The following is a 10,835-nucleotide window of genomic DNA, read 5'->3' as shown; positions in this document are numbered from 1 at the left end:
AACTACTGTGAAAGAACATTAGGTTACAGGATAAATAGAGAGCAGGAGGTTATTTCCGTGTGCCCCCAAAGAAAAGAAACAGATACTTTTATAACAATCTGTATTTCATATCCTAGTTTTATGCTTCTAAAGTTGTGTCCAAGAAACACATCGAAGTGGAGTGATCAGATAAAACTGTACTGCAGGCATTTCTCAGGAGACAGCCTCCAGGCCATCCATGGTATATTCCTCAGATCCATGGCACTTTTTCGTACCTTCCCCACTCTTTCCCATGACTCTTAGAATCCTACCCATCAGCCCGAGCCCTGCTCAGATCCGTCTCTAGGAAAACACATCAAGTCCTCTGGGGTTCTGCAGCACAGCCCAATGAATCTGCTTCTTGCCCATAACAGCTGCCAGTGCTGAGCTCTCAGATAAGACCTGGTGGGGCTGAGAGCAGAGCCCAGTGGATTCTGTGTCTACCATCACCTGTTGGGACAAAAAGGGCATTGATCTGCACCTCGGTGTGTCTGATCTCAAAGCCCATCCTGTTATGTCCTGAATGGGGGCAACAGTTTGTAAGGGGCTCAGGCTGCCTGTGGCTTCTTCCCATTGCTTGTCAGTGCTCATGCTTGGGCTTTGCCAGCCTGCTTGTGGTAGCTGCCCTGTCCCTGAGGGCTGGTGGGACTGCAGAGGCTGGAGCCTTCCTTAGCCCCAAGAGGGGTGTCTGTGAGCTCAGCCTGCTCATAAAGGGTGAGGGTCCCGATGCTGAAAGCCCCATCGGGGTTGGTTATAGCATGAGCTGCTCTGGTTTACAATTGGAAAGGCATTGTTTTGGCAATCTTTTGGCTGAAAGCTGGAGAAGTTGTGCTCCACTCCTGGGAATGCATCTCCCTGTGCTTTGTTTCCTGTCAAGAGAACTCTTCCAAGGACTCTACAAAAGCAGTCTCTGTGCCAGCCATCTGCACTGCAGGGCTGCCTGTCTTGTTGCTGTTGTTGTTGCTGTTGTTGCTAACCAGCTGACCACCCCCAGACACTGGGGCTGCCTTTTGTATCTCCTGGAAGCTGGGATCTCTGCTTTAAAGTGACCATCTTGCATTTTGTTTCCCTCAGGGAAAATGGTGAACACGGAAGATCCCAAGATGAAATACACTGAAATGGAATATATTGGCAAGGGGTGAGTCCAGCCACACATGCATCTACACAACCATGGGCCAGGTGTTCTTCTGGTATATCATTGGTATATCAGGTGTTCCACTGGAATATCTATCCAATGTGAAGTCAGGTCAGCTGCAAACATGTTCAGACACTGGAGACAGATTGTCCCATCTCTTCAGTGCTGCTCAGAACTTGTGAGTGTGCTCAGAAGGCATTGTCAGAGACATCTCCATGCTGCTGAGGTCTTGCCTACATCAAGGAACCGGACCTGGAAGATCTCCTTGTCTCTCAAGTGTGGGACAGCTCTGTGTTAATTTCTTCAGTATTTTTGTATGTCTCAAAATCACATGGCTACACCAATGAACAAAGAAGAATCTTGCTTGCCTGAAAGGTCAACCTAGCCCCTATCAAAGCTGTGAGATAACAGTTCCCAGGAACATTTCTTTCCCATGATTTGTGGAAGGAAATACTTCATGGTCAGGATAGGAACCACACAGTTTAGAAACTGAAACCCAAGATGAAAGAATCAATTCCCTTTAGGAGCTGAGGCAGTAAACCCCAATGCTTTTGCAACCGGCCCAGACACTGCCCATGCACTTGAGAGGAAAATACATCATCTGCCTTCTGGCAGAGCCCCCCTGCATCCTGCAGGTTTTAGGCATTTACAGCAGAGATCTCCTGTGTGGGCTGGCTTTCACTCTAAGAAAGAAACAGCTTCTCCCTTCTCTGCTTCTGTTTTGTTTCTAGGCATTTTGGATCTGTGGTTAGAGCACTCAACAAAGCCACAGGAGGAGAGGTAAATGCCAACATCCCCTGCAGACTTTGCTGCACTCAAAGGCTTTCCCATCTGCTGTTAGCAGCTTTGGGTAGAGCTGTGCTGAAGAGGCAAAAGAAACACAGACTGGTACCAGACTGCAAAATACATTGGGGACAGTCTTTGTCCTTCTCAGCTGCCAGAAGGAAGGCACACAGGGCAGCAGTTCATTTCAGAGAAGGATGTGCTCACTCGCTCTCAATTGGTAAAACAAAGGTGGTGCCTTAGAGCATCTCACTGCTCTTTGGGGCTACAGCTTCAGAGTCCTGAATTCTCACTTCTGGTTGCCAGCAAATACATCTGAGAGTTACCGGTAGTTCCTCAGCCACCTGCAGTGCTGCACTTGGGAACTGCACATAGGGAGAGATCTGCAAGGGGTCCCTAGAAGCCCTAAGCCCTGCCCATAGCCCAGGATGTAGCCACAGAGTATTAAGGCATGGATTACTTCTTCTGAATCCCATACAAAGCAGCAGGGAGTGGGCTCAGAGGTTTGTGGGTGATAGTTGAGACACCACTGTTACCAAGTGGACACGGCAAAACCTCAGTGGCCCCGTGACCTGTAACTGGCCTCCAAGGGCGCGGAGCAATGGGCTGTTGCAATGTCAGTTCCTAATTACTGCCATGCCTAATCACAAGGCAGTTTGGCACAGCTCAGCTGTGTCATTGCAAAATCACTCGCTCCATGTGCCTTCTGGTCTCGTGCCACCAACTTCTCAAGTTACTGATTTCCAGTGTCATTTTAGGTGGCCATAAAGAAAATAAGACTGAAGGGACGGCAGAGGAAGCAACTAACCATTAATGAAATCACAATCATGAAGAATCATAGGAGTCCCAGTGGTGTTAATTATTTAGACAGGTGAGTGGTCATGGTCTTATCCCGTGAATATGCATGTACATACCGCAAACATGAAAGATTAAAAATCCACTTTGGTCACTTCTAGAAAGTAGAGCTGTTAATCAATATTTTGTTAATAACAAAAAGCTGTGTGACGTCACAGAGATGTCTCCGTGACATCAAAGAGATGGCAGTGTGACATCACAGACATGTCTGTGTGATATCACAGGAGGTTGTGTGACATGACAGAGATCTGTGTAACATCACAGGGGCTGTGTGACATCACAGGTCCTGTGTGACATTACAGATACTGTGTGACATCACAGAGAGCTGTGTGATGTCACAGAGGTCTCAGTGTGACATCACAGAGATGTCAATCAGACATCACAAATATGTCTCTGTGACATCACAATAAGCTGTGTGACCTCACAGGGTCAGTGTGACACCTCAGAGATAGTGGTGTGACATCTCAGAGATGTCTGTGTGACATCACAGAAGGTTTTGTGACATCACAGAGAGCTGTGTGACATCACAGATATGTCTGTGTGACATCACAGAGAGCTGTGTGACATCACAGAGATGTCCATGTGACATCACAGAGGGCTGTATGATCTTGCACCTTCTGGAAGATGGAGTATCGCCCACTCTGTATTGCCCGGAGCACATGCAATGTTTGAAGTGGCAGCTCTGACATGGCACTACTGACATCCTCTGTCGGTCATTCAAGGGCTGCAAGAGAGAGGAACAGAGCCACGGTCAGATCCCGACTCTGCGGGGAGCTGAGGGGAGCCCGCCCTGCCAGAGCCATCCCAGCCGGCTCTTGCCATGGCCGGGAGGGATCAGGGACCAAGAGGATCAGCCCGAAGCTGCTGGCCACGCATCCCCCACGTGTCCCTGAAATCTCTGTGTGCTCTACCTAGGAGAGCAGAGCTCTCCACAGCCGGGGCAGGGCTTGCAGCTCGCCCCGGCAGCCCCCGCTGGCAGCCCGCTGCCCTGTCTCACCATTGCAGATCAGCTGGAGCTTTTCCTGCTGTCCCCTCAAGCTCCTCCCGGCCATCCCTGGGAACACAGAGCCTGTCAGGCCCAGCGGCACAGCTCCCTGCCAGCGGTGCTGCCAGCCCTGTGCCCACACGCCCTCCTGGCCCGGCTCGTGGCTCACCCATGAACCTGACGGCGCCTCTCGCAGGGGCTCCTGTGGGCTCTGCAGGTAGGGCAGGGCCCGGCGCAGGTGCTCGGCCACGCTGCTGCTGTCCTCTGCCAGCTGCAGAGAGCGGCAGGAGGGAAGGGTTGGCCCCGCAGCCCCGCCGGGCCGGGGCTCCATGGGCACCCGGCTCGGGCCGCAGGAGCCTGGAGCAGAGCCCGCGCGGCCTTGGGCTGCAGCAGCGGGCAGGGGCACAGCTGCCAGCCCGCACACCGAGCACCGCGCTCAGGGGGCTTCTCCAGGCTGGGGCTGCGGCTTCCCGGCCCTCCTTACCAGGCACTCGGTCAACTTCCACAGCTCCTGGTTCTTCACCAGCTTTTCAAGATCCCTCCTCTTCAGGAACTCGGCCGCACAAAGCAGCATTTCCTGAGAAGCCTGGAGAGCAGCAGAGACGCGGAGATGGCCCCACAGCCCAGGGCGCAGGACCCGTCCCTGTGCCAGGACCTGGAGGAGGCTGCAGCCTGCGAGGTGCCAGGGCAGGAGGCAGCCCAGCCCCTGCCAGGGGAACAGCAGCAGCTGCCGAGTCCTCACCTCTGCCACTCGCTGGTTCTCATCATGGCAGTGGAAGGAGAGTGGCAGCAGGCTCTGGCGCACGTGTGTCTTCAGAGCCTCTTTTTCTTTTTCCTGTGAAAAAGTCATCAATGTTCAGAAGAGCAGTATGGAGAGTGGCTGCACCTGACTATTGTCCTGTATGAAGGGAAGAAAAAGAGACCTCAGCATTGGCTGCACGGAGCTCAGCTTGGTGCAGGCCTGCAAATCCACAGGGCACAAAGTGTCGGGGCAGCAGCCAGTGGCCGTGGCTGTGGACAGTGAGCCTTACGTGGTCAAGGAGTGGCAGGAGCGCCTCAACCAGCTGCAGTGTGATGGGGCTGGCTATCAGCATGTCCTTGTCCAAGATGATAAAGTTGAGGAGCATGGCTGTCATGCTATCTCTCCATCCGCATCCCACAGGAGCTCCACAAGACTTTCAGTCAGGCTCCACATTTTTTCTCTCTGTGAGGAACACAAGTTTGTGAAATGCCATCCTGTTGCTGCAGGGCCTGGAGGCCAAAGGGCTGTTCCAAAGCACTTGGGCAGCTGAAGTGGGAGGCAGGAGAGCTGGGAGCAGCTGGCCCAGCGCCCAAAGCCCAGCCAAGCCCAAGTGACTGCATTCCTGAGCGCAGCCTCTGCCCCTGCCCCTTCTCACCATTGAGGGATCCTTGATGAGCTCGAGAAGGGCCCTGAGCGCCAGGTGATGCCTCTCCTTGCACTCGCTCCTCAGGTGCCTTGACAAGATTTGCAGGACTCTGTCAGCACCGCGTTCACTCAAGTCCAGGCACTCGAGGCCCTGAAAGGCACAGGGCAGTGACAGGGGACCGGCCGGCAGGAGCCAGAACCGCACAGGGCCGGGCCCAGGCAGCAGCACAGGGCACGGGCACCGTCCCAGGCACTGCGGCCAAGAGAGGGCAGAGAGCCGGGAGGCAGCTGAGCGAGGCAGCGCTGGCCTTCAGGCTCACCTCCACAAGGAACGCCAGGGAGGGCAGCTCCCAGCGTGGCTCCTGTGTGCTGAGCAGCCGGAGCAGGTAGCGAGCGATCCGAGAGCACAAGGGGATGGAGACACAGGACATCTCCCTGGCAGGAGACAAAGTAACCAAGGCTGTGGGCCAGGGGGACAAACCTCTCCCAGGACTGACTCACAGAGGTCTGGTCTTTCCCCAGCATCCTGCAAGGGCCCCTGGGCTAATTGGGAGGCGGCTCCTTGTGGGCACCCTCCTCTCCCAGCCTTTTCCAGTCTGCTTGGCTGTCCCTGGGTGACAAGGCCCTCTGGCCCATGACCACAGGGACTGTGTGGGTCACCCCAGGCACAGAGCACAAATGTCCGGGGCAGCAGTGTGAAGGGGGTCTCACCTGGCCAGCAGACCCACGGCACAGTGGTGGGTGTCAGCACACAGCAGCGTGTCCCAGCCACACTTGCGTTCCATTGCCACCACCACATCCTCGTGCTGCATTTGGCAGAGCAGGGCCTTCAGGGTCCACACTGCAAACCTGTGCGCAGAGCAAAGCCCAGGTCACACTGGGAGCACTGGCTCCTGCCCAGGGATGTGGCAAGGACAGGAGGACTGGGATGGAGCACCTGTTGGGGTTGGTGGCAAGGCCGTGTTGCTGCTGACATCCCTTCCAGAAGGTATCGACCTCCTCTGGCATATCCAGAGTGCTGAAGAACACTTGGAAGAGCAGATGGGCAAACAGGCGGGGGAAATACACGGTCACCATCTGTGGGACACAGGGCAGCTGGAGGATCTTCCACATCACCACAGTTGCCTGCAAAGGACAAAGCCCCTCGAGACAGCGCTCAGTGCCGAGGTGTCCGTGTGGCAGGGCCCGAGCACGGGAGGGAGAGGCCCGGAGAGACTCAGGGGGAGCACCAGGCCTGGTGGCCCTGAAGCTGTCCCAAGGCCAGGTTTCAGCCCAGCACCTGAGGCAGGGAGACGCCGTGGGGGAGGGAGGATGGAGAGCTGCTGGAGGGGTGGCCTTGGGGCCAGCAAAGGCAAAAACTCACAGCCAGGGCAAGGACAGCCGTGTGGTCCCCATCGGAGGTGCACGTGCTGTGCTCTGGCCAGCTCCCCAGCACATCGAGGAGTACGAGCATGGCCGGCTCTGCAGGCCTGGGCGAGCACATGATGCTCTTCCACATGGCCAAAGCAGCTCTGTGGGGTCAGAGCTCTGTCTCAGAGGAGTCTGGGACACAGCAGCGTGGCCTGGGTGGCAGCGGGGAGCTGAGCTGCTCTACCAGCCCTGCCTCTGCCCACTGCCCCTCACTGGGAGCACGCAGGCAGCCCAGCCCTGTGGGGACTGGCCCCTGAGGGGCAGGGGGGAAGCATGGCAGCACGCTGGGGGGCTGGCAGGGGCCAGGGCTGGCAAAGGGAGCAGCCAGAGGGCCCTGGAATTCTCTGTTTGTCAGACACCTGGGACAGGCTGTACAGGGTGAAGGGCTGCTGAGCCTTGTGGACACGTGGGCCCCGCACCTGTCACACACTGGGGCCACACGCAGGAGAGCCATCACCACGTCAGAGGGCTGTGCCTCTGTCAGATCCAGAAGGGGCCTGTACAGATTGTACTCAGGAAACTCATTGGCCACGAGGATGTACCTCACCATGGCGGGCAGCTGGATAAGGCAGGGGGGACTTGGAAAGCTGCCAGAGGAAGGAATGTGCCCAGCTGCCCCAGAGAAGTGCTTCCCTTGCCACCACACTGCCATGGCCTCAAAGGCTTCCAGGGAGCAGCAGGCGTGGCTTGGGAGGCCACGCAATTGCTGGGAGGATCAAACCCTGGCCACAGGCTGCTTACTTGCTTTGGGCTGGAAGGACCCTCCTCCACAAGCATATCCAGCAGGGCAGCACTTGGTCTTGGGCTCTCACCACAGTGCCCATGACGCTGCTCTCTTCCTCCCGAATCCTCTTCATGAATTTGCAAACCATCTGTAGCAGAAGGGCAAGAAGCCCGGGATGTTGCATGGAGTGCTCCGAGCACAGTGCTGGACTGAGCAGTGCCAGCAGGCCCAGCCCAGGTGGGGATGGCTGCAGGTACCTGCGCTGCTCTGCGGAAGCGGCCACGGGTGCGTTCCTGCTCTCGTGTGCGCTGCACGGCTGCACCTGGCAAAGAGCGAGCGCAGCCCGAGCTGAGGGGCTGCGGGAGAGGCCGGAGAACACAGCCCAGCCCTGCGCTGCCCAAGCAGGGACAGCCCCGCGCCGCCCCAGGGCATGGAGCACGGCTGTGGGGTGTCTGCCCAGCCCCTATTCCATCCTGTCCATGGGCATGGCCCCAGGGAATGGGATGGGATGGGATGGGATGGGATGGGATGGGATGGGATGGGATGGGATGGGATGGGATGGGATGGGATGGGATGGGATGGGATGGGATGGGATGGGATGGGATGGGGCCAAGCTGGCTGCAGGCACCAGCCCTGTGGCCCAGCTCTGCCACTCACCCTTCTGTGGTGGCTGGAACTGCTCCACCTCTTCAGGCTGCTGTGCTGGGGCACCTCCAGGGCCTTCTTTCTCCTCCTTCCCCCAGGCCAGCTTGGGCACACTCGCAGGTCTGTGTTCTACGTCACTGCCTGGATTCATGGCTACTTGCAGAAGGTGAAAAGGAAAAGGTCCGAGTCAGCAAGTGCTGCAGTCGTGCCTTGAGGGCACCTGCAAGAGTGAAGTCTGGGCAAGGCTACAGGACAGCAAATCCTGCACTCTGGTCTTGGGGGCTCCAGCCACAAGCACAGGAGACTCCTGTCAAGGACGGTGCAAAGCAAATGCCACGGTGTGCCCTCGAGGGCAGCTGCAGAAGAGATGTCTCGGGAAGGCCAGAGGTCACCAAGTGCTCTGGTCTGGCCACGAGGTCACCTGCAGGAGTAATACCTCGGGAAAGCTCCGGGTCAGCAAGGAACGAGTGGCTGTGTGAGGGCTCCTCACAGCACCGCTCTCTCCATCCTGTCTTGTCGCGTGCACAGAGCACTGTGGAGTGGCCTTGTCACTGCCAACACCTATGCCACAGCATGTCACAAAGGGCCCTTGGATACCCTGTCCCGTTCCATTCCACGCTGACCATGCTGCACTGTGTCACAAAGGGCCCTTGGATACCCTGTCCCGTTCCATTCCACGGTGACCATGCTGCACCGTGTCACAAAGGGCCCTTGCACGCACTGCCACCTGCGCTGGGGGCACCCCCAGCCCCCCAGAGTGGCCCAGGTTGGAAGGAATGCCTTGCCCCAAGTTTGTCAGACAGCCCAACAGGATCTTTAGAAACGGCTCAGACCATCAGCAAACGCTGCCCTGCTCTGCGGGCTCAGAGCAGCAGGAGCCCCCACAGCTGCCGACGCAGCCGCGGCGGGAAGGGCACGGGGCCCTGCACAGAAGCTGGCACGGCCTCCTCGGGACACGTCCCACATGGTGGCCATCCTAAGCACGGCCGTGTGACACAGACCAGGAACGTGTGGGCCAGGGCAGGAATGCTGCTCTGAGCCTGGGGCCCGGGGAGCGCTGACATCAGCCGCTGAGGCACAGTCCCCGCCGAAGCAGAGTTCCCCCGAGCCCTGGCAGCCCCGGTGCCCGTCTGCTGCCCCAGAAACCTGTGCCCCAAAAGGGCTTCTCTGCCACAGGGCAGCCAAAGCTGGTGTGTGTTGCAGCATTTTTCAGAGAAAGAGGACATGAGTTATGAGATTTGAGCTACTCCAGTCTAGGCCTCAGATTTGGGCCTTGTGAGGCCTTCAAGCCTCTGACGCAGTTAGAAATTCAGAGCTTGTGGCGCAGATAGAAATAGTATTAAGGTGTGACGGGGACCACTGGGCTGTCTGGGTGTGAATTAGTATACGTTTATAGTGTAAGGCTCAAGCCACTTTAAGGAAAAGGTAAACAATGTTAGCCTACCAATCAGAGTGCCTTTGTTTTTGTAAACTATGTAGAAGCTTATATAAACTACCATCTTATCTCGAATAAACGGAACATTTGATTAACCACATTGGTTCAGATCTGCGTTTGTCTTGTCCAGTTTCCCATTTTCCTGAGATTCCCTGGCTTTTGGTGTGCATTGGGGGCTGTGCTGCGTCCTACAGGGGCTGTTGGTAGCAGCACCTGGAGCAAATGGTGGCAACACTTGGTGTGTGTCAGATGTTGTTGCTCCTTCCCGGAATGATTCTTTCATGGAAGGGATTAGCAGCAGCACAGAAACACCAACAGCTACTCAACTTCACAGGACAAAGAGAATCCACCGAAACACTGTCACGTTTCCTTGTGCTTTTGCGTCTTTCTTGCATTCGAAAAGAAAAAGAATTGGCCCAAGCCCTGCTATTCAAATCTCCAGCTGCTATGTGTCTTCCTGTGGCAGCTCACGTGCAAACACAACTGGCTGCCTGCTCAGCTCGGCAATGGACGGCCACAAACAGGGAGGGCCCTGGTGAACATCTCTTTGGTCTGGTGGGGCAGCGAGGGCACAGGAGACAAAGACTGCTCCTCACAAGTTCATGGGGCAACAGAGAGATTTTATTTCCCACGCCCCCCCTTACACAGGGCATTTGAAAGACCAGGTCTGGAAGCTCTCATTGGTTTGAGCTCCACGCCCCTTCAGGTTCTGGCCCGTTAGGTGCCTGCAGATTTGGGAGATATTTGATTGGTCAAGACCCCTGTCAATCATGGTAACATCTCACCTTTCTTGATAAAATTCTGTGTATTGTTCTCTGTCACCCATCTGCAAGGGCCCTTTGCAAACATGGTGACAGAGGACAGCGTGCATCTAATTTACACTGGAGCTGCAGCATTCCCCTCCAGGAACTGTTAGGGGAGAACTCAGGCCACAGGCATAAATGCTTCTCGGTTACAAATTGAACTTATCTCTAAAAGCAGAAAGCTATTTAACCCTGAGCCCATTTAACCGTCAGAGAAAAACCCAATTTTAAAAAACAACCTTTAAGCACTTGATCCCTTGGAGAAAAACCGAACTCCCAGAAAACAGTCTGTAAACAGAAAAACTGTTTGTAAACTTGAGAAATAATTTGTAAACAAATCAAGTCCTTCTATGAACTGTCCATGAGGCAGGTGATCATTTGTAATGCTGTCTGTGGTTTCCAGTGTCCATATTTTAGGCAGCAGTATTGTACTGTTGTAGGATTTATTGTAAAACATGAGAACAGACTCAGAGGGGAGGAGGGTGTACCCTCAATCCAACCCCTTTCCCCTTTTTTCTTTGTATAATAAATAATAATAGGAACAGAACATGGATTTTGAATACTATTAACTTATGCAAAGTTAACTTATATCTTGAAGCAATGCAAGAATAATTACTAGAATATTAAGAAAATACATGTTAATACACATACTAGG

This window comes from Taeniopygia guttata, chromosome 30 (assembly GCF_048771995.1).
Source record: "Taeniopygia guttata chromosome 30, bTaeGut7.mat, whole genome shotgun sequence".
In the NCBI taxonomy this organism is placed as follows: Eukaryota; Metazoa; Chordata; class Aves; order Passeriformes; family Estrildidae; genus Taeniopygia; species Taeniopygia guttata.
Note: the sequence above shows the minus strand (reverse complement) of the source record.